Here is a 22901-nt window from a genome sequence, read left to right as displayed (position 1 = left end):
CACAGGTGAGGCCCACCCCGTGGTGAAAGGGACAGAGCAAGGTCTTTGCTAAGGTCTCGTAGTTTAGCAAAGGCTAGTGTTGGAGCCTTAACTATGAGCCCTGGCCCATGAGATGGTGCTTTATTTTCCGGACAGGTGTGTCCAAGGCTATGCGATTCGTGTGCACTGACCTACCTGGTCTGCCCTGTTCTATTAGCCCATTTCCACATGGTAATACTGAGCCACGGGCAGGTGAATTCCTGTCTCAGGGCCCTCCCTCTGCCTGGAAGGTGTTCTGCTCTTTTCATCATTCTGGTCTCAGCTGGAGTGGTGTCGCCATTCTCCCCTGGCCCCTTTTTCTGGATCCTGCATCTTCCTTGCTCCCTTCATCTTGATTGAAAAACACCTGCCCCGTGTCACCATCCCTCAGGATGCCAGCAGCCAGCCTGATGAGTCTGCTGGGGTCTGTGGCTCGCAGACGTGTGGCTCTTACTGACAGCTGTCACACTGGAGGTGGCAGGGAAGGTGGAAGCGATGGGGTGGGGACTCAGGGAAAGGGCGGGGCGTGAGTGAGCACAGGCTTTGCCTCATTCACCCTCTGGGCTGGTACCTGAGGCCCCAAGGGCTCCCCAGGCCGCATCTTGCCAGGTTGGGCTGGCTAATAGTGCTCAGCTTTGCGTGCACCAGGCCCATTTGGTTACCCCAGGAAACTGCTGCATAAAAGCCGGGAGCGGCACAGAACGTGGGGGAGTTTAATCAGCCAGGCTCCTGGTTGTGCTACTATGTTCTTACTCATCAGCCTCTTCACAGGGGGCCCTCCCTCCAACCCACAGCTCAGTTGGCTCCTGGCTCCCTCTTGGGGGGCCTCTTCTTTTCTCAGAAACTCTGAAAGGATGCTGCACCTTTTAGGCTTTGGCACTCCATCTCACTAAATATTTTGGGGTCTCCTTCCCCCCTCTCCCCAACATCAGCTTACTTCATCTTTGTGTGTGCACGAAGGATCAGGCCAACAGGGCAGGGTGGTGGTGGTGGTGATGAGGCCTGGCATCGCCCTGAAACTACTGCAGATCTGAGATTAAGGAAAAGAAATCGGATTACTTTGGTCTGGGCAGGGCCCCAGGGCCCTGGGAATTTCACGTGAGGTCACTGTGCGGCTGGGGCTGACAACCACTGAATTAGATGATCAATGATATGACTCCAGCTCTTAAAAAAAAATACATGTATATTTTTGTGCATAAATACATGTATATTTTTCCTGCCACGGAAAGCAGGGCTCCCAATGGCACCACCACATCGATCTCTCTACTCATCTGCTCACCTTTCTCAAGTCCTTACCTTCTCTGGGCCCTCAGCTGCCTCATCCGTGAAATGGGAATGGGAATGGGAATAGAACCTACTTCAGTTGGAGGTCCTAAGGATTAAACAGCCCCCCAAACTCCCCATTCCTTTAGCTGACCTTGACTCCTGGCTGCTAATCAAACCATCGGCAAGGAAAATAGCCTCTCTTTCCTGAAAGGGGGGAGGGTATTCTTTCTGGAGGCATCTGGGGTTTGAGAAGCACAGGGCCGCACTGCCTTCCCCGTACAGAGTGTTCTCGAAGTTAACTTTGGGACCGTCCCCTGGGAAGCCCGGAGGACGGTAAACTCAAAGAATCGGCCCAAGGGGGTAGGAGCAAATTCCACCATGGGGAATGTCTGGTGCTCCTTGAAGGATGCTCTTCCCCTCGGGGCTACGGAGGCGGAACACCGCAGGCAGCTCCTGTCGCCACGCCAGGCGCTCTCCAGGGTGGTCCCCCCACTCCCCCGCGACCCGCGCCGGGCTGCTGGCGGAGGCGGGATCCGGGGCGCCCCCCACCCCGGCTCCACCCCCGCCGCAGCGCCCCGCGTCCCCGCCCGCCCGCCGCCTCACCTATCAGATTTCCCGAGCGCATCGCCGCGCGGCTCCTCCCACCTCCTAAATGCCGTGCGGAGGGGACAGCCGCCCTCGGCCTGGACCCGGCGCCTGCGAAGACTGGCCGCGCGCCCCTGGCTCTGTCGGCCGCACTGCGGCTGCAGCCCGGCCGGGCCACAGGGGAGTGCGGGGCGCACGGTGAGGCGGGGAGGTGCGGGCGCGGGGGGGCGCGGGGGTGCGGAGGACCCGGCGCGGGGGCCACGAGAAGTGCGGGGGTGCAGAGGAGCGGGGCGCTGGGGGCGCGGGGGTTCCGGGGGCTTCCGGGAGCACGCGGGGGTCGGGGAGGTGGGGGAACGGGGGGGACACGGGGGTCCTAGAGGTGCGGGCACAGGGGCACGCGGGGGTCAGGGAGGTCCGGGCGCGGGGGACGCGGGGGTCCGGGTGAGGGCCCGGGGGAGCTGCGGGAGGAGCGGGCGCAGGAGGCGCCAGGGGCGCGGGCCCTGCGGGGCAGCGGGGGCTGGGAGTTGAGGGCTCGGGGTTGGTGGGGGCGCGGGGCCGGGGCGCGTGGTTCCCGGCGCGGGGGCGCTTTTGACTGCCCTGAGCTTAGGAGGACCGCGGGTACTGTGGGCTTGTCCCGTTTCTTTTTTCTTTTGAAATTAAGGGGAAGATGGTTACAGACCAGATTTCATCAAAGTTGGTCTAAAAGTGCATTTATTTTCTAAAAAATTTACCTTTTTTTTTTCTTTTGTGAGAACATTTAAGTTCGACTCTCAGCACATTTAAACTACGTAACATAGAGCTACCAATTATATTCGTGGTGTTATGCATACATGCTCAGGACCTCTCCCTGTTTCCCCCACGCCCTAGCTCCTGGCAACCACTTTTCTATTCTCATGAGTTCCAGTTTTGTTTGTTTGTTTTTTTAGTTTTGCATGTAAGTGATACCGTGCAGTATTGTCTTTGCCTGGCTCTTTTTTCCCCCCCACTTAGCATGATGCCCTCCAAGTTCATTCACGTTGTTGCAATTGGCAGGATTTCCCTTTTTCTTAAGATTGAATACCATTCAGTTGTTTTCCCTATGGATTTTTCTGTCCACAGACAGGTTGTTTCTATATCTTGGATATTGTGAAATTGCTGCAGTGACCATAGGAGTAGAGATGTCTCTGAGATCATGTTTTTGTTTCCTTTGGGTTATATACTAAGAAGTGAGCTTGCTGGATCTGACGTTCTAGCCTTATTTTTCTCCCTACTTTTCCATCCTAGCTGTGTGCATTCCCACCTACAGTGCACCAGGTCCAGGCAACACTTATTATCTCTTGTCTTTTTGATAATAGCCTAACAGGCGTGAGGTTCTTGTGGTTTTGACTTGCATTTCTCTGATGATCAGTCACGTTGAGCCTCTTTTCAGGTACCTCTTGGCCATGTGGATGTTTTTGGAAAAATGTCTATTCAGGTCCTTTGTCCAGTTTTTAATTGGGTCATTATTATTATCTTTGCTATTGATAACAGTATATTCATTTACAGAGTATCATCTCTACTCAAACCACGCACCTGAGGAAGTGGTGTCATGAGGCGGGCACGGTGCAAACGTAGGATGGGAGAATTAACTTGGGATAGAAGCACCTGACAGCTAAAATGAGTAACCCCATCTGAGAAACAAACCCCAACTCCTAGCAGTCTGCACAGGCGGCTCCCTGCAGAGGGCTGACGGGACAGGTTGCAAAGGGTGTCTCTTCATGATGGAGCCACGGTAGGGGTTTTGGCTTTGTGGGGAGGACTAGAAGGATGTCTCTTTAGGTCATTCCTAAGTACAGTGAGGTGCCTTCAGATTTTATAATCGGTGTTTCTCATAATATCTGTGTCAGTCATGTGCATACATGTGCATGTGTGTGTGTATCATGCAGGGTAAATATTGCACCTGACTTTTTTTATCCTATTTGTTTCGCCTTTTTTTTTTTTTTTTTTTTTCTGTTTAGGTGTCTGACTGGGGATTAATACATCTTCCAATAGAAACCCCTTTCTGAGTCTGCAGTAACTGGATGTTGTGAAGTTATTTTTCACCTTTCCTTTATGTTAGCGTGACAAACTTAGAAAAGTCCCTGTTATGTGTTTGCCTGTTGTAAATATTAACATCACCTGCCACCTCCGCATCTGCATCTCCCTCATTTGCTGGTTCTGCCCTTACTTCATGAGATGCGGGAGGCGAATTAAAGAAGATAGGCATCTGGGGAGGTGTCATGTTCCCTGGAGTGCTGGGGGTGGGGATGGCTGTAGAGTATTTGATAGATGGAAATTCCTAGAGTCACATTTGTGGGTAAATGTGTACTGATTCTGCCCATCCTCACACGTAATAAAGTATTTTAGTTAAGTTATGTAGTCTTGTATGTGCACATCTTTTATGGTGTTTCTTTTTTAACACGTGCATGTAATATGCAAATTGTTTCAAAGAGAGCAGTTAATATCTTCCTTTTAGTGGAATAAATCAGATGGAGAAAGACACATGCTCTCACTTACATGTGGAATCTTAAAAAAAAAAAACACCCTCAAACTGAACTCATAGAGGGAGAGAATGTATTGGTGGTTGCCAGAGTCAGGGTGAGGGCAGGTTGGGAAAATGGGTACAGGGCATCAAAAAGTACAAACTTCCAGTTATAAAATAAATAAGTTCTAGGGATGTAATGTGCTGCATGGATAAAAAAAATAGGTATCTATCTTTTCTTCTATGGAATGGCTGCATATATATCAAGACCTGTTTTCTTTCCTTTTTCCTTTTTCAAGTCCATTCATCTTTTATAGTTCCTTTGTTAGGTAAATTAAAAAATAAGTAAACTTTTGTGGTCCATTGGCATTAAGCTCCTGCACATGCAATTCAGAGCATAAAGATACGTCACTCATCTCAAAACAGTGACAGGGACGGTGTTATCTTCTCAAAGGTGGTTCCAGAACATGGGCACCATTTCTCTTGTAGGATTTCTAAGTGGGTACTTTGAAGAGACAAGGACCACCATTGATGTCTGATTTTATGAGAGTCTGCAGACCTGACCAAGATTCCTCAAACCGGTGCTGACCTTCGTTGTTTCATCAGCGGACACCGTGGGCAGCCGTCCTTCCTCAGCTGCTGTAGCAGCTGCAGACTCAGGCCAGTTCCGACCAGTCCTGGAGGTTTCAGGGGCTCGGCCGCTGCCTTCCTGAGCACGGCGTTGGCCTTGGCTCTGAGCCAGGCTCTGGTGTCCCAGGGAAACCCTTTGCCTCCCCAGGATGCTTGTCCATTTGACCGGGCTTTGGATCAAATTTCTACCTGGTTTTCTGCCAGGACTAGATCCTGATCCTGAATCTTGGTTCCAGTGGCTATGAAACACTGCTTGGTCCTTGTCAGCTTCTCCCCCCAGATGACCGGGATGCTGACTCAGATGAACCTGGCAGACCTTGAACTACCACATCCCTATCCACCTGAACATAACTGTCAACAGTCAGGAGCTCCCAGGAGCCTCCTCTCCCCCATTGGTGTCCTTGGAAGACCCCAGGCTTGTTTCTGCTCCTCTCCCCCATTGGTGTCCTTGGAAGACCCCAGGCTTGTGACCTCCTGTGGTATTCTCCCGATCTTCCTCCCTCTGCTCCCGATGGCATGCTTCTGCTTCCTCTCTGTCCCCAGGAAAGCCCCTCGAATAGGTGAGGGCTCCTGTCAGGCCTCCTAATTCCAGGCTCTTCTCCTTTGCCCCTGGCCTGAGGATGGAGTTCCTTCAAGCTTTGTGGCTGGTCTCCTATGGGTTTTGATGACTTTTCTTTGCCTGCAAGGCAGCGAGAGGTGTTTGAGCCTGTGTTTGAAGAGGTGAATGCGTGGCCAAGAGGACTTAGAGAGATCTTGTCAACCAACATGGCCTGCAGTTGAAACCCAGAATTAGGAGATTTGGGTGTCAGGTAATGAGACTCATTCAAAGACAAATCAACCAGAATTTTTACCAGAAGTCGTTGGGGACCAAGTTGAGTAAATAAAGTAGCTGATCATCCATTTACTCATTCAGTAAATACTCCTGTTGAGATGAAGGGCTTGGGCTCTGGACCCTGATGCCTGGGTTCACAGTCCCAGCTCTGCCAGGCCCTTGTGTGACCTTGGGCATGTTCCTTAATTTCTCTGTGCCTCAGTTTCCTCCATTGACATCCGAGATAATAGTGCTTATTTCATACCTGGGCGGGGGGGTAGGAGGATTAAATGAATCTATAAATAAAGCTTTAGAACAGTGCTAGTGTGTAAATAAGAGCCACACAAGTAGCCATTATTATTATTATTACTAATTATTTGCTCATTTTGTGCCAAGCACTTTACCATGCTGAATAAGATTATTTCGGGTCAAGAATGAGGTATGAAGATAAAGCAACAAGATTAGTTTTCTTTTATTGAATTAAAAAAATAAGCCTTGGTTTTAAAGGTAATTGCCAGAAAAAATGTGCCCAAGCTGTTTTGTGCAACAGAATCGCTGGGATAAAATGACCAATGTCAGGGGCACAGTATTTAATTTGTTGTCTAAATCTTGGTCTCCGACTCTTTTATTGAACCTCTGACTCTGTAATCATCTGAAGCCATTCCTGGGCTTTCCTATTTAGGTTTACAACTGTCAGCTCTGTTTCTTCTTATTTGTCCCTTATTTGTTTGTTTTGCCGCAGTGCTTTGGCCCTCCATATGTTTCCTGAGTTTTGCAGGTTCCCCTTTTAATCTCTTTCTTTCATGTTGTCATCTCATGCTTTTGTTCTTGTTTTGCTGATTTCATGTTTTTTTTTATGTTATGTTAATCACCATACATTACATCATTAGTTTTTGATGTAGTGTTCCATGGTTCATTGTTTGCGTAAAACACCCAGTGCTCCATTCAATACGTGCCCTCGTCAATACCCATCACCAGGCTAACCCAACCCCCCAACCCCCTCCCCTCTAGAACCCTCAGTTTGTTTCTCAGAGTCCATAGTCTCTCATGGTTTGTCTCCCCCTCCGATTTTCCCCCCTTCTTTCCTCCCTTCCTGCTATCTTCTTCTTCTTCTTCTTCTTCTTTTTTTTAACATATAATGTATTATTTGTTTCAGAGGTACAGGTCTGTGATTCAACAGTCTTACACAATTCACAGCGCTCACCATAGCACATACCCTCCCCAATGTCTATCACCCAGCCACACCATCCCTCCCACCCCCCACCACTCCAGCAACCCTCAGTTTGTTTCCTGATTTCATGTTCTTAATGTCTTACAGCAGCAGATCATTTATTGTAAAGGCTTTTTTTTTTTCTTCCCTTTTTGGTAGCTTAGACTGTGATCAACATTTTTAAAGCTTAAAGTGCATGGTATTACGCCGACAGCTTTTAAAATCATTGTTTGTAGTACTAATCATTCCAGTTTCTAATGAAATATTCCAAATCAACCTCAAGGCTAAACATGTTCCATCTAGAGATGGAGTCAGGGATGGAGAAATATCAACCCATCCAGGGATATTTCCCTTGTGTTCACTGAGTATCACCGGGACCTATTTGAGAATTTGTAATCCACTGCTGGGAGTATATTTTCTTCCAGATTGGCTTCTTCATTTGTCTTTTGCACATTTCCTTCCCTTTGCTGTCCCTTCTTTTCTGTGGTGTTATACTTCTTTGCTGTTTCTCCCTCTGTCAAGTATATTTAAGGAGGGCAGGTTCAGCTATACTTTCATGTAATTTGAATGAATTATCCTTGACTGCTTCTCTCCTTATGTGAGAATTATTTGTTTTCTGCTTGGAGCTTTAATTTGTGTTCTGGATATCGTGTTTTATGTTTTATCTGCTTTTCTGTTGCCTGAGGATATGAAGGAGGAGGAGGAGCTGAAATCATGGCTAATTATGATTGGGGGGTTTAGTCTCTCTTTGTGCATCCTGTAATTGTATAAAAAGTTGCTTACAGGGTACACTTGGGTTTCAGATTGCCTCCGAATTCATAATGTAGCTTGGAAGCATTACATTTTTTTTTCCAAATTATGAAGTATTTCAAACATACAGATGAGTTAGGATTTAAAATATATTAAGCATTTCATTCTAAAAGCTAGACAAAAGACAAAGTTAACATTTAAAAAGCAAGAGAAAGGAAAAATGAGGATACAAGTAGCAATGAATGAAATAGAGAATAAAACGGACAGCAGTGTTGGCAGACTCAACGACATAAAGCCCAGCAAGATTTAACCAAAAAGAGAAAAGAGCATAAATAAACCATATTAAAAATAAATAAGGTCCACAGTCACGGAGAAACAATTTTATTTCTTTATTTTTATTTTTTATTTTTTAGAGAGAAAACACGCGTGAGTGAGGGAGGGAGGGGCAAAGGGAGAGGGAGAGAGAATCTCAAGTAGACTCCCTGCTGAGTGCAGAGCCCAAGGCAGGGCTCGATCCCAGGACCCTGAGATCATGACGAGAGCCAAAATCAAGAGTCAACGCTCAGCTGACTGAGCCAGGCAGGCTCCCCGAGAAACAACAATTTTAAATCATAATAGGATATTAAAAACAACTTTATGCCAATACATTTCAAAACTTAGATGAAATCATTTTGTAAAAAAATCACAAGTAACAAAGTTCATTGAAGAAGAACTAAAACCTGAATAAAAAATAACAACGGAGGACACTGAATTTTTTCTTTGAAAGACACAGGATTTTGTAATCAGAATTCTACCTGCTCCCATCCTAAAAGACAATAACCCCCAAGAGATTTAGAGGTGAACTTCACTAAATATTAAGGGAACAACAACAAAAAACAACCCTTCTGTTGTGCAAACTATTACAGAAAACCGAAAAATTCTCAACTTCAGATAGGGATAGTAAAAGAAAAGAAAATTATTAACAGTATCTCTTTTAAATACAAATGGAAAGTTCCTAAATAATACATCAGGTTTTTATTAATATATGACATCAGTAAATTAAAGAAGGGGAAAAATACATGATTACCTCAAACAATGCAACCCAAAATAAGAGAATCAATAAAATTCAGCACTAATTTCATGACAAAGAAGGGAACTTTCTTAATTTGCTAACATAAACATCATATTAATGTGAAACTTAAAAGAATTCCTATTAAAGTCCAGAGCAAGACAAGGATATCATTATCACTGCTTTTACTAAACATTGTACCTGAGGTTTAGCCAGTGCAATAAGAGCAGAAAAGAAACTAAGTTGTTCTTATTTGCAGACAATATTGTATCAGATAAAATAGTCTAGATTATGCCACAGTAACAAACAACCCCCAAATCTGAGATCTTAAGGCTGTAAGTCTGTTTTTCACATAAGCAAAGTCTATTGCCAATCCAAGCTACTTTGGGAGCAGCTGTCCTTCATATACTGATTTATCATTTAATGTTATTTGGATCTTATGGCATGTTTCTATCAATGTGTACTTACACAGGTAGAGCAAAGAGAGCTAGAAAATCAGGCGCCTGCCATGAAGTCTCTCAGCGTTCAGCACTTCAGCTCCCATTTCACTGGCCAGAAAAAGTCAATGGCTGTGTCTAATTTCAGAAGTTTAGGATGTGAAACCTTCCACATGCTAGGAAGACACAAATAACCAAAATAACAAATACAGTTATCTACATAAAACATTAACGAGACTAGATCTATTAGATTTATTTATTCTCTGTTTCCCTATTTATTGAATGAAATTTATTAGTGTTCTTCATCAGATCATTATTATTATTAGTTTTTGGCCTGCTTGTGCTATTTTCTGAGAGGATGTGTAAAAATACAATTTATCCCTCTAATACTGTCAGTTTTTGTGATATGTTTTGAGCTATGTTGCAACAAGTTTATAAGTTTATCAAGGATCTATATCATAAAATCACACGGTGAGCTACTGTGTTGTACTGATGCTTTTGGCTTGAATTCCCTTCTGTCTCACACGGCTGCACTAGGAATCCCCGTGACCCCAATTCTTGCAGGTATCTTTCCCACCTGGCTTTGTATCTTTACTTTGGGTGTGTCATTTGAATCTGCATATGGATGGAATTTTTTTCTTTTTTGCACCAATCTGATATTCTGTTTTTAAATAAGTGAGTTTATTTATGATTTCTGAAGTACTTGGACTTAATTTTATTATCTCCTGTGTTTTCACCTTACCCATTTTTTTTCTTCAGTTCTCTTTATTATTTGTTTCCTGTTGAATAAATAAACTTTGCTGTGTTCTTATTTTCTCCCTTTGTTGGTTTTCAAGCTGCAGACTGTATTTCCATTCTTTTAGTGATTATCCTTAATTTTGAGTCATGTGCTTTACCCATCTATAGTTTAAAGTTTTTCAGTATTTATATCAATTTCCCTATCATGATAAGGATCTTAACACACTTTGATTGTCAAATGACCTCTCTCCTTTATTTTGTAACTGCTGCCTGGTGTTTGGTTTTAACTTTTTAAACATGAAAAATTAGTTATTCTTATGGACATAAATTAAATTTAACCACGTATTTGGTCAATTTCTGTGCTGATTGTTGTGTCCTGTATTCCTTGATGTAGGCCTGGTTTTGTATATCTTGCTGAAGTGCATCCATTAATAATTGTTTCAGTAAGGCTACATGGTGGTAAAGTTCCTATTTGTGTGTTCAAAAATGTTTTAATTATGGCTTTACTCTTGCCTGTTATTTTAACTGGGTATAAAATTCTAGATGGGCAATTATTTCCCTCTGGTGTTTTGAAGGTAACACTGCATTATCTTCTGACTTACATTATCTTCTGACTTACACGGGAAATTTCTGTCCATCTAATTGTCGGGCGTTTGTGGGTCGTTTGCCTTTCTCTGGTAGCCTTTGAGACTTTCTCCTTGCCCTTGATGTTCTGCAGTTTCACTAGGGTGTGCTGAGGTGTAGATTTATCTTTATTTATCATGATGGGTACTCAAGCTGCAGTTTTGATTTGAGGACTCCCATCTTCCATTCTGGAAGATTCTCAACTGATATTTCTTCTCATATTTCTTCTCAGCTATTCCTTTTATTCTTTTCTTCAGGAACGCTTATAATATTAAGTTGACCCTCTTAACCTGTCTGCTACATTTGACTTTCTGGTAAGTCCTGGTTCTGTTGGAGGCAGTTATCTTTGGGGGTGGTAATAATTCTCCTTTCTGTTGGGCCTTCCTTCACTCTGTGGAAAATGGAAAGGCAGGTGTAAACGTTTGACCTGATTTTACTCTAGAGGCCCATTTCCCTCCGGTTTCCTACTTACCACCTCTGTTCACTTTTCTCTGGCTTGGGAAGGAAGACGAATAAAAATAAGACTTTTATGAATTTTAATTCCTCACCTTTCCACTAATTTTACCACCCCAATTAAGGGTTCATGTAAAATTCTGGCATTTTCAGTGTTTTACCCTGGCCACCATGTTTAAGGACTATGCTAAGAGCTGTGTCTTTCATTTGGGTGTTGCTTGTCTATTTTTGGCCAGTTTGAACTTACTGTTTTATGTTAGTGTGGACAAAGTAGAAAAACAAATGTCTCAATGCCCTATTACACATTTAAGCATTAATAATTGATAATATTATTCAACCCACGAGCAGTAGGTCAGAGTGGGTGTTCAGTACCCCACTTTTGTATGAAGCCTGGCGCAATGCCCAGTTGTTTGACAGCTTTGGAGGGAAACACGTGCCTATTATAATTAGACATGGATTAAGGAATTGAGAAATTTGAATGAGGCAAATAAATGGTAGAGGGCTGGCCTTACTAAGGTGGATGGAATGATGGTGGTCAACATACCATAGATACAGCCTGTCACCAATGTTCCTTAGCTCACTCTGAGGTTCCTAGAGGACCCATAAATAACTGAATTTGGATTTGTTTTTGATACTCTTATTTGGCTTTCTCAAGGACATAATGCCCAAATTCCTTCTTTTCTGCTTATTAACAATTAGGTGACCCCTCCCCAGTGTGCAAATAAGATTTATTATCTAGGACTGTAGTTTATTCTTCCCATCCTAACTCTTGTAAATCTTGGTTTTGGCTCTAAGAGTCAGTTTACCAGCTGACTTTCCCATGGGAGAAAATAATTTATATGAAAAATAATCTACATGCAAAATAAGTAATCGCCTCCATTATTCTTTGACAGATTTTTGCTTCCCATTTTAGACTTACATTGTAGCGCTTATGTCCAATATTGACTGACGGGCACTTTTTCCTGACTTCTAACACACGGTATTAACACTTGTCTCACTGAAGCTCTTTCTTGGGCCATCTGCAGTACCCTGTGGCATGCTCAAGCAAGGTGGTTTGCACATGTTATTCCATCAGGTAAAACGTGGAGGGGCTTTTTCAGGCTAATGAAAACTGATAGTGCCAAGAACCATGGAGGAGTTTTAAATGGTTAGAGAAGCCGAGTTATGAGGTTGGAAAGGCATTTTTCATGTGGTTGGTTCCTAGTTCCTCAGATTCATAGAGCCTGTGGCTCTCACCTGCTGACCCACCTCACCTGTGCTGTTGACCCAGCTATAACCCCACTTGGTCAATCTTTTCTTTATCTGTTTGCTTTCTTTGTTAGTCTGTGGGATGTGTTCCTCACAAACTGTTCTAGGATCAAAGAAAATTGGGCAGCCCTGCCTATGAATCTTCTTTTTGAAATTTACTCTGAACGTTAACTTTGTGAAGTTTCCAAAAAGTCCTGCAGTGAAGAAACCTAATTTTGTTTAATCCAGCAGTTCTCCCACTTGCCGTCTATCTCTCTCCCACCCCCCAGGCGGTCCCCCCAAACACACACAGGTCCTCTTGGTGTCTGGTGGACACGGTTTGGGAAAACCTGCCCTACAGTGATAGAAAGGTCTCCCCTCTAGCTCTGATCTCAGCTTCCCTTCAACCCTTGATTTTTTCTTCCCTTTTCATGTTTTATTAACAGTTTTACCAAAGTGCAATATCAATATAAATTTTACTCACAAAGCTTACAATTCAATGAACCCCCCAATTTTTTTTTACCTTTGTGGTAAGATATACATAAATTAAGTTGGCCACATTAGCTTTAGTACTTACACGACATTGTGCTACTATCCCTACTGTCTAGTTTCAGAACACTTTTATCACGCCCGAAGGAAATCCTGTGCCCATTATCTGTCACCTCTCCCTACAGTCCCCCTGCCCCTGGCGACCATCATTCTACTTTCTGACTCTATGCATCTGACTACTCTAGGGATCTCATATAAATGGAATTGGACAGTATCTGTCCTTTTATGACTGGCTTATTGCACTTAGCATTATGTCTTCAAGGTGCATCCATGTTGTAGCAAGTGTCAGACTGTCCTTCCTTTTTAAGGCTGAATACCATTGCACTGTATGGATAGACCACATTCTGTTTATACATTCATCTGTTCATGGACACTTGGGTTGCTTCCCCCTTTTGACTATTGTGAATGACACTGCTATGAACATGGGTGTACAAATATCTGTTTAAGTTCCTGCTTTCTTCTTTTGGGTAGATACTCAGAAGTGGAGTTACTGGATCATATAGTAATTCTATGTTTCATTCTTTGAGGAATCGCCATACTGTTTCCTAGAGTGCTGCACCATTTTTACGTTCCCACCAGCATTGCACAAGGGTGGGCTCCAATTTCTCCATAAGCTTGCTAACACTGGTTAATTCTTTAAAATTTATTTTTATAATAGCCATCCTAGTGGGTACGAAGTGGGAGCTCATAATGGTTTTGGTTTGCATTTCCCTGATGATGAGTGATGGTGAGCATCTTTTCCCGAGTCTGTTGTCCATCTGAATACCTTCTGTGAGGGAATGCTTATTCAAGTCCATTGCCAGTTTTTTTTGTTGTTGTTGAGGAACCCCTGCTTGTTAACAGGTAAGACTCTTTTCCTGTCATAAACTTTACTTCTGGGAAAGATGTTGGCAACACTAATTTCTTTTCTGCCATGCTCTCCTCCTCATGCTTCTCCATCAGCCATCATTTATCACTGTCCTGTTTGTCCTGTTGTCTGGCTGGACCAACCAGTTTCATTCCTTCCCACCATGTTTTGGACCCTTGTCTCTTTAGCTGTTGGTTCCTAGGATGGGCAGTTTTGTTTAAGCCCGCTTCCCCATCACCTTCTTTTTCTTCTTGAAGGATTGTCATCCGCTGTCTGATTTTAGCCATGTTTATTCCACTGAAGTGCATTGTGGAAGTCTGAGCACTTCTGGTCCCACAGTCTTCTATAGGATTGACCCTGATGATGGCCCTTCCTTCTTTAGGCTTCTTTGGTCCCTGGGGCACTTCTCTGTGACACTGAGAGGGGGAGTGAGCAGCGGGTGCCGGACTGTGGGCCCTGGGGTACCTTAGCTTGGCTGTAGATGCTGACTTTGACCATGAACTCACTCCAGGATCCAGGCTGGCGACTTCACTCTGCAGGTTTCTCCTCAAAAAGAACATTGGGTCCACCTTGTAGCTGTGTTGGGAGGACTTGTGAGTAATCACATGGAAAGCACTCGGAACAGTTGCTGTCATGCAGGAGGTGTTCATGGTAGCCACTCTTGGGACATTAATGTGGTTTTTCTCCTGTGTATCCAGTTGATCCTTTTCCACCCCCATTTCCTCCCTCCCGACTCATGTTTTCTAAATTCTCTTCTTTGTTCTCCATTATTCAGGTCCCATGGTCTCACTCTTGCCATTTCCATGTCTCCTTTATGCAGTCAGATCTAACCAGGTCAGTTCTCTACATTTTAGTAGGAGGCTTCTTGTAGCATAGAACTGTGCTGTAGGGACATATGTTTTGGAGGACATTTGACTCTTGTCATATCACTGCACACCAGCTGCCCCCTCACCAGCTCATCCACAGTCGTGTCGGTTCTACTTCAAATCTGGAAGAATTTGGACTTTCACCAATTTCTATGAATTGCATTATTTTGAAGATGAAATTGCAAATGTCCTCCTGCACAGTGGACCTATGGGACCACGTCAAGTGATTATATCCTGGGAAGAGTTAAGATGGGATTGTAGGGATTTGGGAATCAAACAAACTAGCATCACGTAAGTCTTAGGAATGATCTAGAGTGTTGCCTGAGTGCTTACTAGTTCCTGGGAACTGGGAAGTACTTACCTGACTTTCACAAAAAGTTTAGGAGGTAGTTAGCATTATTCTCTCATTTTACAAGTTTTGCATTCTCATTTATAGACAAAATGGAGTCTTAGAAAGGTAAATATTCTCAGGCTTATAACTAGCAAGTGACTGACTTACGATTTGATCAGTTCCCTTGGGTTCCAAACATAGGACTCTTAACATCTTGATTATCTTCTCATTTTTCATTTTATTTTTTTCTGCCACCTTTCCCTGTTTTTTGGATATGCTAGAAAGGGTGTGTGTGTATTTCTTAGTAATATATATATTTTTAAGATTTTATTTATTTATTTGAGAGCAAGAGAGAGAGCATTAGTGGGGTGAAGGGCAGAGGGAGAAGCAGACTCCTTGCTGAGCAGGGAGCCCAATGTGGGGCTGGATCCTGGGACTCCAGGATCATGACTTGAGCCAAAGGCAGACACTTAACTGACTGAACCCCCCAGGCACCCCAGTAATATTTTGTTTTAATGTTTGAATTAATTCAATCCTGCTTTTGGTTTTATTATCCTTGCTCTTTTCTGTAATTTTTGTTTGTTTTCTGAATTCTTTGAGAGCTTAATTTTTTAAAAAATTTCTTTCTTTTCTTTAATAATGAAAATACTTAAGGCTATGCATTTACCTCTGAAAGCAACTTTGAACGCATCCTAAGGAATGATAAGTGGTGGTCTCATTTGTTTTGTTTTATAAGTAATCTGTTATTATACATTTAATTTCTCCTTTGACCTCTTAGTCAATTTTCTTTATTTCTAAGTGGTTGGGATTTTGGATGATCTTGATTAAACTTAGCATTAATTCCTTTATTGTTTATGGTCAGGATGATGGCCTATTGTTTTCCTCTTAAGTCTGTATACAGTTGCATTGCTATTCAGAAGTACATGTAGTTGTGATAATGGAAATACTGGTTTAAAATGAAAACGAGTAGGATTTGAAAATGGTGCCTGTAAGTCACTTATTTTAGTTTAAATTTGAGTTCCTGTTTCTCCAACTGTTGTGTTTTGTTTCTTTTTATTATTAAAATAGAATATATATTCTCAATAAAACTCTTGGGGCACTGTTTCCAGTTTTGGTTTTTTATAGGAAAGTGATCCCTGCCCGTTGTGTTAACAACCAGCACTCAGAGCCAGATACCAGTGAAAAAATGAGGAGGTGTTGTTAAGTGGAACAGGACGACTCTCTAACAAACCCACCAATGTTTAACAATTTTAATGAACTTTAAAAAAGTGTCATATTTTCACTGTGAATCATTTCACATTAAAGTCTGTGGTTTTCCTGCCAGAGTTATCTTTAGTGAAAGCTGTGTACTTTCAGCCCGATTTGGAGCAGAGGGAATATGGGTGAGCTGGAAGCAGATCCCACAAGAAACCCAGGTGTCAAAGGGGGAATTTCCTGAGTATCTGGGTCTTGGTTGTGTTAATATTCCCTGTGACAATCATAGCCATACTCCCCGACACATGTATGACATGAGCATGGGTGATTAGGTCAGTGAAATTTCTCTCTCACACATTTCTGACTTCTCCCATTGATCTGTGGTATCCGTGCTGGGTTTTCAAGGAGAAGCAGTGGAAGACACGAGGGAGTGACTGGCATTTGACTAGAGATGATGTTTGCATGTTAGCATTTTCTTTTTCTGTCTCTGGGAATATGGTTTCTGTAGATGCACCGAGACACTGTGATTGCCTAGAGGTGGCCTGAGGAGGGAAAGCAGTCCCTGGGAGGCAGGACGAGGCAGAATTACCCAAGGAAGGGCAGGACACGGCTGCATGGAAAGAGCCCCCGGGCTGTTCTCAAGTGTTTAACCATTTGTCTTTGATAACTATTCCTCCCTGCTGTGTTTTCTCCAAACAGAAACAAAGATCTAGTGGGGAAAAATTATGTGGAAAAAACCATTTTCCTTTTCAAAGTCTTCCCAGAGAGAGGAGGAAGAACACACTGACAGAACTCCTTGCTCGTGGGCGGAATTCTGTCTAACACTGCTCTTGTGTTTGCTGCTGAGCAAAGCACACTAAAGGCACATTGCAGATATTCAGGTAATATCTGCTTTGAGTCATCTTATTCATTTATTCCTTAGTAAAAGTATAAGTGTCCTAGGGCTGCCTTAACAAGATCCTATAGACCAACGGGCTTAAACAAGAGAAGTTTATTGTGTCACACTCTGAAGTTCAGAAGTCCAAGGTCAGGGTGTGGAGGGTTCGTTCCGAGGGTCACGAGGGAGAATCTGCTCCAGGCTTCTTCCCCAGCTTCTGGTGGTTTGATGTCAGTCCTTGATGTTCCTTGGCTTGGGAAACATCACCCTGATCTCTGCCTTCATCTTACATGGTGTTCTGTGTGTGTGTCTGTGTCCACATTTCTTCTTTTCACAGGGGCACCAGTCATACTGGATTAGGGGCCCATCCTACCCTGGCATGGCTGATCTTACTACATTTGCAAAGACCCCATTTCTAAACAAGGTCACATTCTGTGGTCCTAGGGGTTAGGACTTCAGCATATGAATTTGGGGGGAGAAGCACAATCCGAGCCATAACAGTTAATATTTATTTACACACTCAGTAAATATTTACTGAGCATCCATTATGTGAAAAGTGTGATATGAGATATTGAGATTTAAATAAATATGAATGAAATATTTTCCTGTCTCAAACCACTTACAATAAAGAAAGAGATATATAAACGAATATCTGTGATTGGCAGCGTTATGGTAAAGGTAGCTACAAGGAACCGTAGTGCCAAGAAGGGAAATGGTCAAGCCTCCTCATGGGGGGAGATGCCTCTGTGGGGACAAAGTTTGAGCTGGATGTGAAGGAATTCAAAGGACTTTACTAGAGAGACAGTAGGAGACAAAATGGCGCATTCACTGAACTTCAAGCCATCTTGTGGCAGGAGTGTAGGGCGTGTTGAAAAGCTTTAAGCAAAGCTTTAAGCAATGCTGCTGGACTTTTGGTTTGGGGAACATTCTTCTGATTGACAGCACGGAGGCTGGAGTGCAGGTGGTTAAGTCTAGAGTTTGTTTGTGAGATAAAACAATGGAAATGGCCATGGGTCTGGTGCTTGTGTCACTGAGTGGATTACAAGGCCCTTCAATTTGAGAAGAGTGGAACTTGAGATGTCTGTGGGATGTCCAGTGGCAGTTGGATTTAGAGTTAAGCAAAATGTGGAAGGACAGTGTGGCTTTGAGGATTATTTTGTGTATAGCCATGGAAGTGGATAAGGGGGACTATGTCAAATAGAAGAGAGGGTCAGGGGCACATCTGAATTTTAGGGGCAGGATGAAGAAGAGGAGTCAACAAAGGAGAGCCAGGAAAAATGAGGGAGGTTGGAGGAGAACCAGGTGGGCACCCCATAGAAGCCAAGGAGTGTGGTAGTTACAGGAAGAAAAGCTTGGACAGAAGCACCTGACATCACAAGTAGGTCATGGAAGATAAAGCCAGTAAAGCCAATGCGCCCTGTGGCTCAGTCTTGACATTATGCTTTCAAAGTCTTTTCTGATATGTATGTATGTATCACTGGTTTGATATCCAAAAGGCAATTTGAACCTTTACTGAGATCTTTCAAAGGACACCAAAGATGATTCCATTCATAATGCCCAGCAAAATGTTCAATTCTTGTTACTCCCTCTCTGTATCTGTCACTTTCTGAGTTCCCTTGTTCCCTTCCTCTAAATTTTCAAAATATTTCTCTGATCTAGCCCCCGGCACCCCTTCTTTTACCCTAGAACCTCTTATCCTCCATGTTGATTCTATTCTGTTCCTCTAGTCGCTCTCTCCCTTTTCCAGCATTTCTCAATTCTTCCCTCATCTACTATCCAAACTGTGCAAGGAACAAGCTGGTAAATGTAGTGTTCTTGGTAGATCAGGGAAGAGGAAGAGGCTGTGAGTAGCCCCGTGTTAAATCTTTCCCGACCCAAAACAGGCTGTTGGTCATCTTTGGCAGAGTGCTTTCAGATAAGCAGTGGGAGTGGAAGCAGGTTGCAGTGGGTTGAGGATTAATTAATTAATTGGTGGATGAGTTAGTGCAAGAGGTGAGTATAAACTGTTTAGTCCAGGAGCTTGATCTGGAAGCGAAAGAAAACAAGAGGCTGACCAGAAGATGTCAGGTGATTGAGAGAAGGTCCTTTAAACATTTTTTTGGAGTGAATTTTTGTTTTGCAGTCTTACTTTGAGCAGAAATCCACATAGGCAGTGATTGTCATCTTAAGAGAAAAATCAACACCATTTGCATTGCTCATTATTATTTATTGTCGTTGAAACTGATGAGGACGAAATTCACAGTTCCACTGGACCTGAAACCTGGATCCCAGAATACAGACAGGATGGAGATGTGAGTGTGGATACACCTTGAGAGGAAGGAACGAGCTGAGCATTGGAGATTATTATTGATGTAGTGAAAGAGAATTCTTTGTTTTATGGTCATAGACTCTGTGCAGATATTCACCTCAGATCATTTATTCAACAAATATTTGTACGCCTCCTGCTATTTCTTTTCTTTTTTTTTTTTAAAGATTTTATTTATTTATTTGACAGAGAGAGAGACACAGCGAGAGAGGGAACACAAGCAGGGGAAGTGAGAGAGGGAGAAGCAGGCTTCCCGCTGAGCAGGGAGCCCGATGCGGGGCTCAATCCCAGGACCCTGGGATCATGACCTGAGCCGAAGGCAGATGCTTAATGACTGAGCCCCAGGCGCCCCCACCTCCTACTATTTCTTAATCACTGCGTTAGGCCTTGAGGTACCTGAAGCTCTGGGGGATGTACCAGGGCAGGTGCATATTCCATCATTTCTGTTCCAAAGATTCCCAGTGGGAAGTGACTATGGGGCTCTTCTATTAGAAGGCTGAGTGATTTAAGTCTGGGAGTAGGGCAGTGGTTGCCATGATTCACCTCGAGGGGGAAGCGGATGTAGACAGATGGCTCCTTGCATTGCATGAGGGCCATGATACTTTGCCTTGACTAGCTGTCTTGCACCTTAGCCCCTTGGTAATAAGGGAATCCTAAAAAGTAGGTGTGACTCAGCATTACTTGTCACCACCGTGGTAAGATTTTCTCAAGTTCAGTAGTTTGAGGAAAGGTCAGTTTTAACTAATGAAGTAGTTATTTTGTATAATGACATTCACTTACTCTGCTATGGAGGTGTCTTGACAAGGCTTGCACTATGAGCTGAGTAAGAGTATTTGAGACAATATTTACGTACAAATGGCAGTTGTGAAATTTGTTTCTAGCATGTCATGTAGAAATTTGCTTTCTTAAGAAGACTATTAAGATATTTGCCCAATCTCCCTTCCATGTGCTAATTCTCTTCAAATATCTACTGGTTGACCCGTCAGTCCTGAAAGGTTGAGTGAAGTCTCTTGGCGACTGTGTAGGTGTCAGTATTTGAATCATGAAAAGGGAGTCTTCACCCTCCCCGATCAGTGAGTTTCTTTTCCAAGTGTCATGAACTCAAAATTTTGTCTAGAGCCTGGGCAGAGGCATCTGCTTCAGGCCAGACCAAGTGATCTTGAGCCCAGCGAGCAGAAGTCATGAAGTTTTGCCTTATTTCTGTTAGAAAAAGTTCATTTCCTCACCACGTGTTATCCGTGGACTCCTTCCCGAAGACAATCAGCAAGTAAGATATGCATAACTTCTTATGTGATCATCATGTAGGAAAAAAAAAACGACCGGTCTAAGAACGTAGTTCATCACCTCAAGGTAGAAATTGCCCACCTGTTACAAGAGCATCCATGTGAAACCAGAATCTTCTACTGCACCTCCTGTGGTGAAATCAAGGGCCCGTGGGTGGTCCAAAGGGCATTCTAGCAGCAGACAAATAGTCATAATGATATTAGCAATAGTAGAAGCCTCAGGAATGGGCCTGCCTGTCCCAACCCAACTGCTGATGCTTGGATTCAGCTTTTTGCTCGTTTATAGATTTTTGTGATCCTCTTCTGTCAGGGTTGAGAGGTAGCTGTGAGTGACAAAATCCATGGAGAGAAAGTTTTCCCATAATCAGAGGAAGTAGCAGGTTGAAGGCGATCTTCATGTGTCCCGGGGAACGAAGGTGTTTGGGTCAGGAGGGTGTTCTGCGGAGGGTCAGCTGCTTTTGAAAGAGTCCCTTCTGCCATATTGGCAAATCATGTATGCTCTTGACTTTTGTGTCTGGACAGCCATGGTTTATTATTGTGTATACGCACTATTTTCTCAACAAAAATGATCTTCCATCCTCTTACCCATATGCCTACCTCCTGGGACCAATAGGCAAATTAATGCGACGAATGCGCTGTTAGTTCCTGTCTTTCTTCTCTGCACTGCTTTTGTTCCCTTCCCTGCTAAAGCATTTGAAGTTATGTCTGAACACCTAAATAACACTCCACACGCTGCTGCCGGTGACCCCCCAGCGTCCTCAGGGTGAGCAGTAGGGGGTGAAACTCTCAGTATTGCTTTTTCTTCCGTTGAAGTAAGCCAGGTTCTGTTTCTTCTGGGAAATAATTGAAGTCTTATGAGATGTACACAAAGCAAAAATACCTAAGGCACTGAAAAATTTTGTGAAAAATTTCATCCCAAGGAGATGTCATATAAAGTGAGTGTTTGTTTTCAAGTAGGAAAATGTCTCCATGTTGCAAGGAAGCATGATTTGGCTTTTGGAGACATGGGTATTTTCTCATTGACTCATTCAGAACTTTCCTTTGGGTTCTTTTATGTGGCAAATATTGTGTGTTGGCAGGTGCTACAATGGTGAAAAATATGGACGCTGGTCCTTGCTCTGTGCTGGAGTTATCAAGCAGTGGGAATGCTAGTTCAAGGTTTGCACAGAGAAATAGTAAAGTATGATCTATGAATGGAAGCAATAAAATACCATTCAGTGGGTGCCATGAGTGGTAAGTGAAGGAATGGCTTTGCTGAAGAATTGGCGGGTGTTGAGGGTGAGCTAGAGTTAGCTTAGCAGAAGTGGCATGGGGGGGAGGCGGTGGAGGAGGCCAGAACGCACGTAGGGAGGGCCATCTGCACAGAAGGGAAAGAACAGTTCTGTTCATGGGGCTGAGGGGAACAGGTGTGGCCTGAGGGTAGAGGCGCGGAGGAGGTCAATTGGAACAAATAGTACAGAGCACGGGCTAATTGATAAGTAGCTCTGTGAGTTGTCATCTTAAAGATCAGCTGAATTTGTTGGTCCAGAAATGAAATTTCAAGCCATGAAGACACATTGCATGCAGCCCAGCCCAGCCCGAACACCACCTGCTGTTTCCATTGCTTCTCGTTTAGGGCACTTCGTGTAAATTGAAATCTGGGCAAGCCTTATTTCCAGAATGGTTGCACTTGCAGGTTTTAATTATTTTTCTTCCTTCTCTCCCCTATTCTGCGGTTTGCATGCTGAATTCCTGTCACTCTGGAATTCTATAGTAAGGGCACTCAAGCAGCCTAGAGTCTAGGGCTCTACCATTTGGGGCACAAGCTTGAGGAATAATCGGGGAGAAGATGTTCCCTGAGAGAAATCTCTTGTATTTATTTTCAAGGTGTTTTATATGCTGCTAAAGAATGCTATCCTTCCTATATTTCATCAGATCCAGGCAGTCAAAGAGCTTTTCCAAATTTTCCAGATTTTTCTAATGTAGTTGATTGCACAGAATAATCAGCAGCCCTATTAATGACATTCTGCTGTATTCTTTCTGCTATGTTATTAATTTGTTTTGTTTAATTTTTGGTTAGAAGAAAGGCCTCAGGTCTTAGCTTACTGAATTAATCCAAAGCTTATTTTAAAAAAACAACAACGCTGTAGTTTGGCCTTCCTAAATCTATGGACACCATTTTATTGTCGTTCCTTTTGACACTGTGGATAAAACTGTCCCATACAATTGTTCAGTGTTATTTGGGCTAATCAGAAAAGAATGCTCTGGAGGTTTAAAGAAATTGGTTTTTAAAAACCTTGAGTTGTGTTTTTGGTTTCTGAAGGTTTGGGAGCTGCAAGTAAAGCATTTTTTTTTTTAATAGAGAAAGCTTCAGCAGGGGGTAGATTGCAGAGT

General features: G+C 43.4%; 1 protein-coding gene across 2 annotated transcripts in view; it reads left to right on the top strand.

Annotated features, from left to right (window-relative positions):
- Positions 1-1913: 1913 nt before the first annotated feature.
- Positions 1914-22901, top strand: part of B3GALT5 (beta-1,3-galactosyltransferase 5) — a 98988-nt gene continuing 78000 nt past the window's right edge. Inside the window, exons 1-2 of one of the 2 annotated variants that reach the window (XM_078071771.1) lie at positions 1914-2067; positions 4838-5787. The gene's annotated coding sequence lies outside the window, so the exon portion shown is untranslated. The remainder of the gene's footprint in view (positions 2068-4837; positions 5788-22901) is intronic. The other variant, XM_078071789.1, reaches the window with a different exon arrangement.

Source organism: Halichoerus grypus, chromosome 1 (genome assembly GCF_964656455.1).
Source record: "Halichoerus grypus chromosome 1, mHalGry1.hap1.1, whole genome shotgun sequence".
In the NCBI taxonomy this organism is placed as follows: Eukaryota; Metazoa; Chordata; class Mammalia; order Carnivora; family Phocidae; genus Halichoerus; species Halichoerus grypus.
Note: the sequence above shows the minus strand (reverse complement) of the source record. Positions and strands in the feature narration are given on the sequence as shown.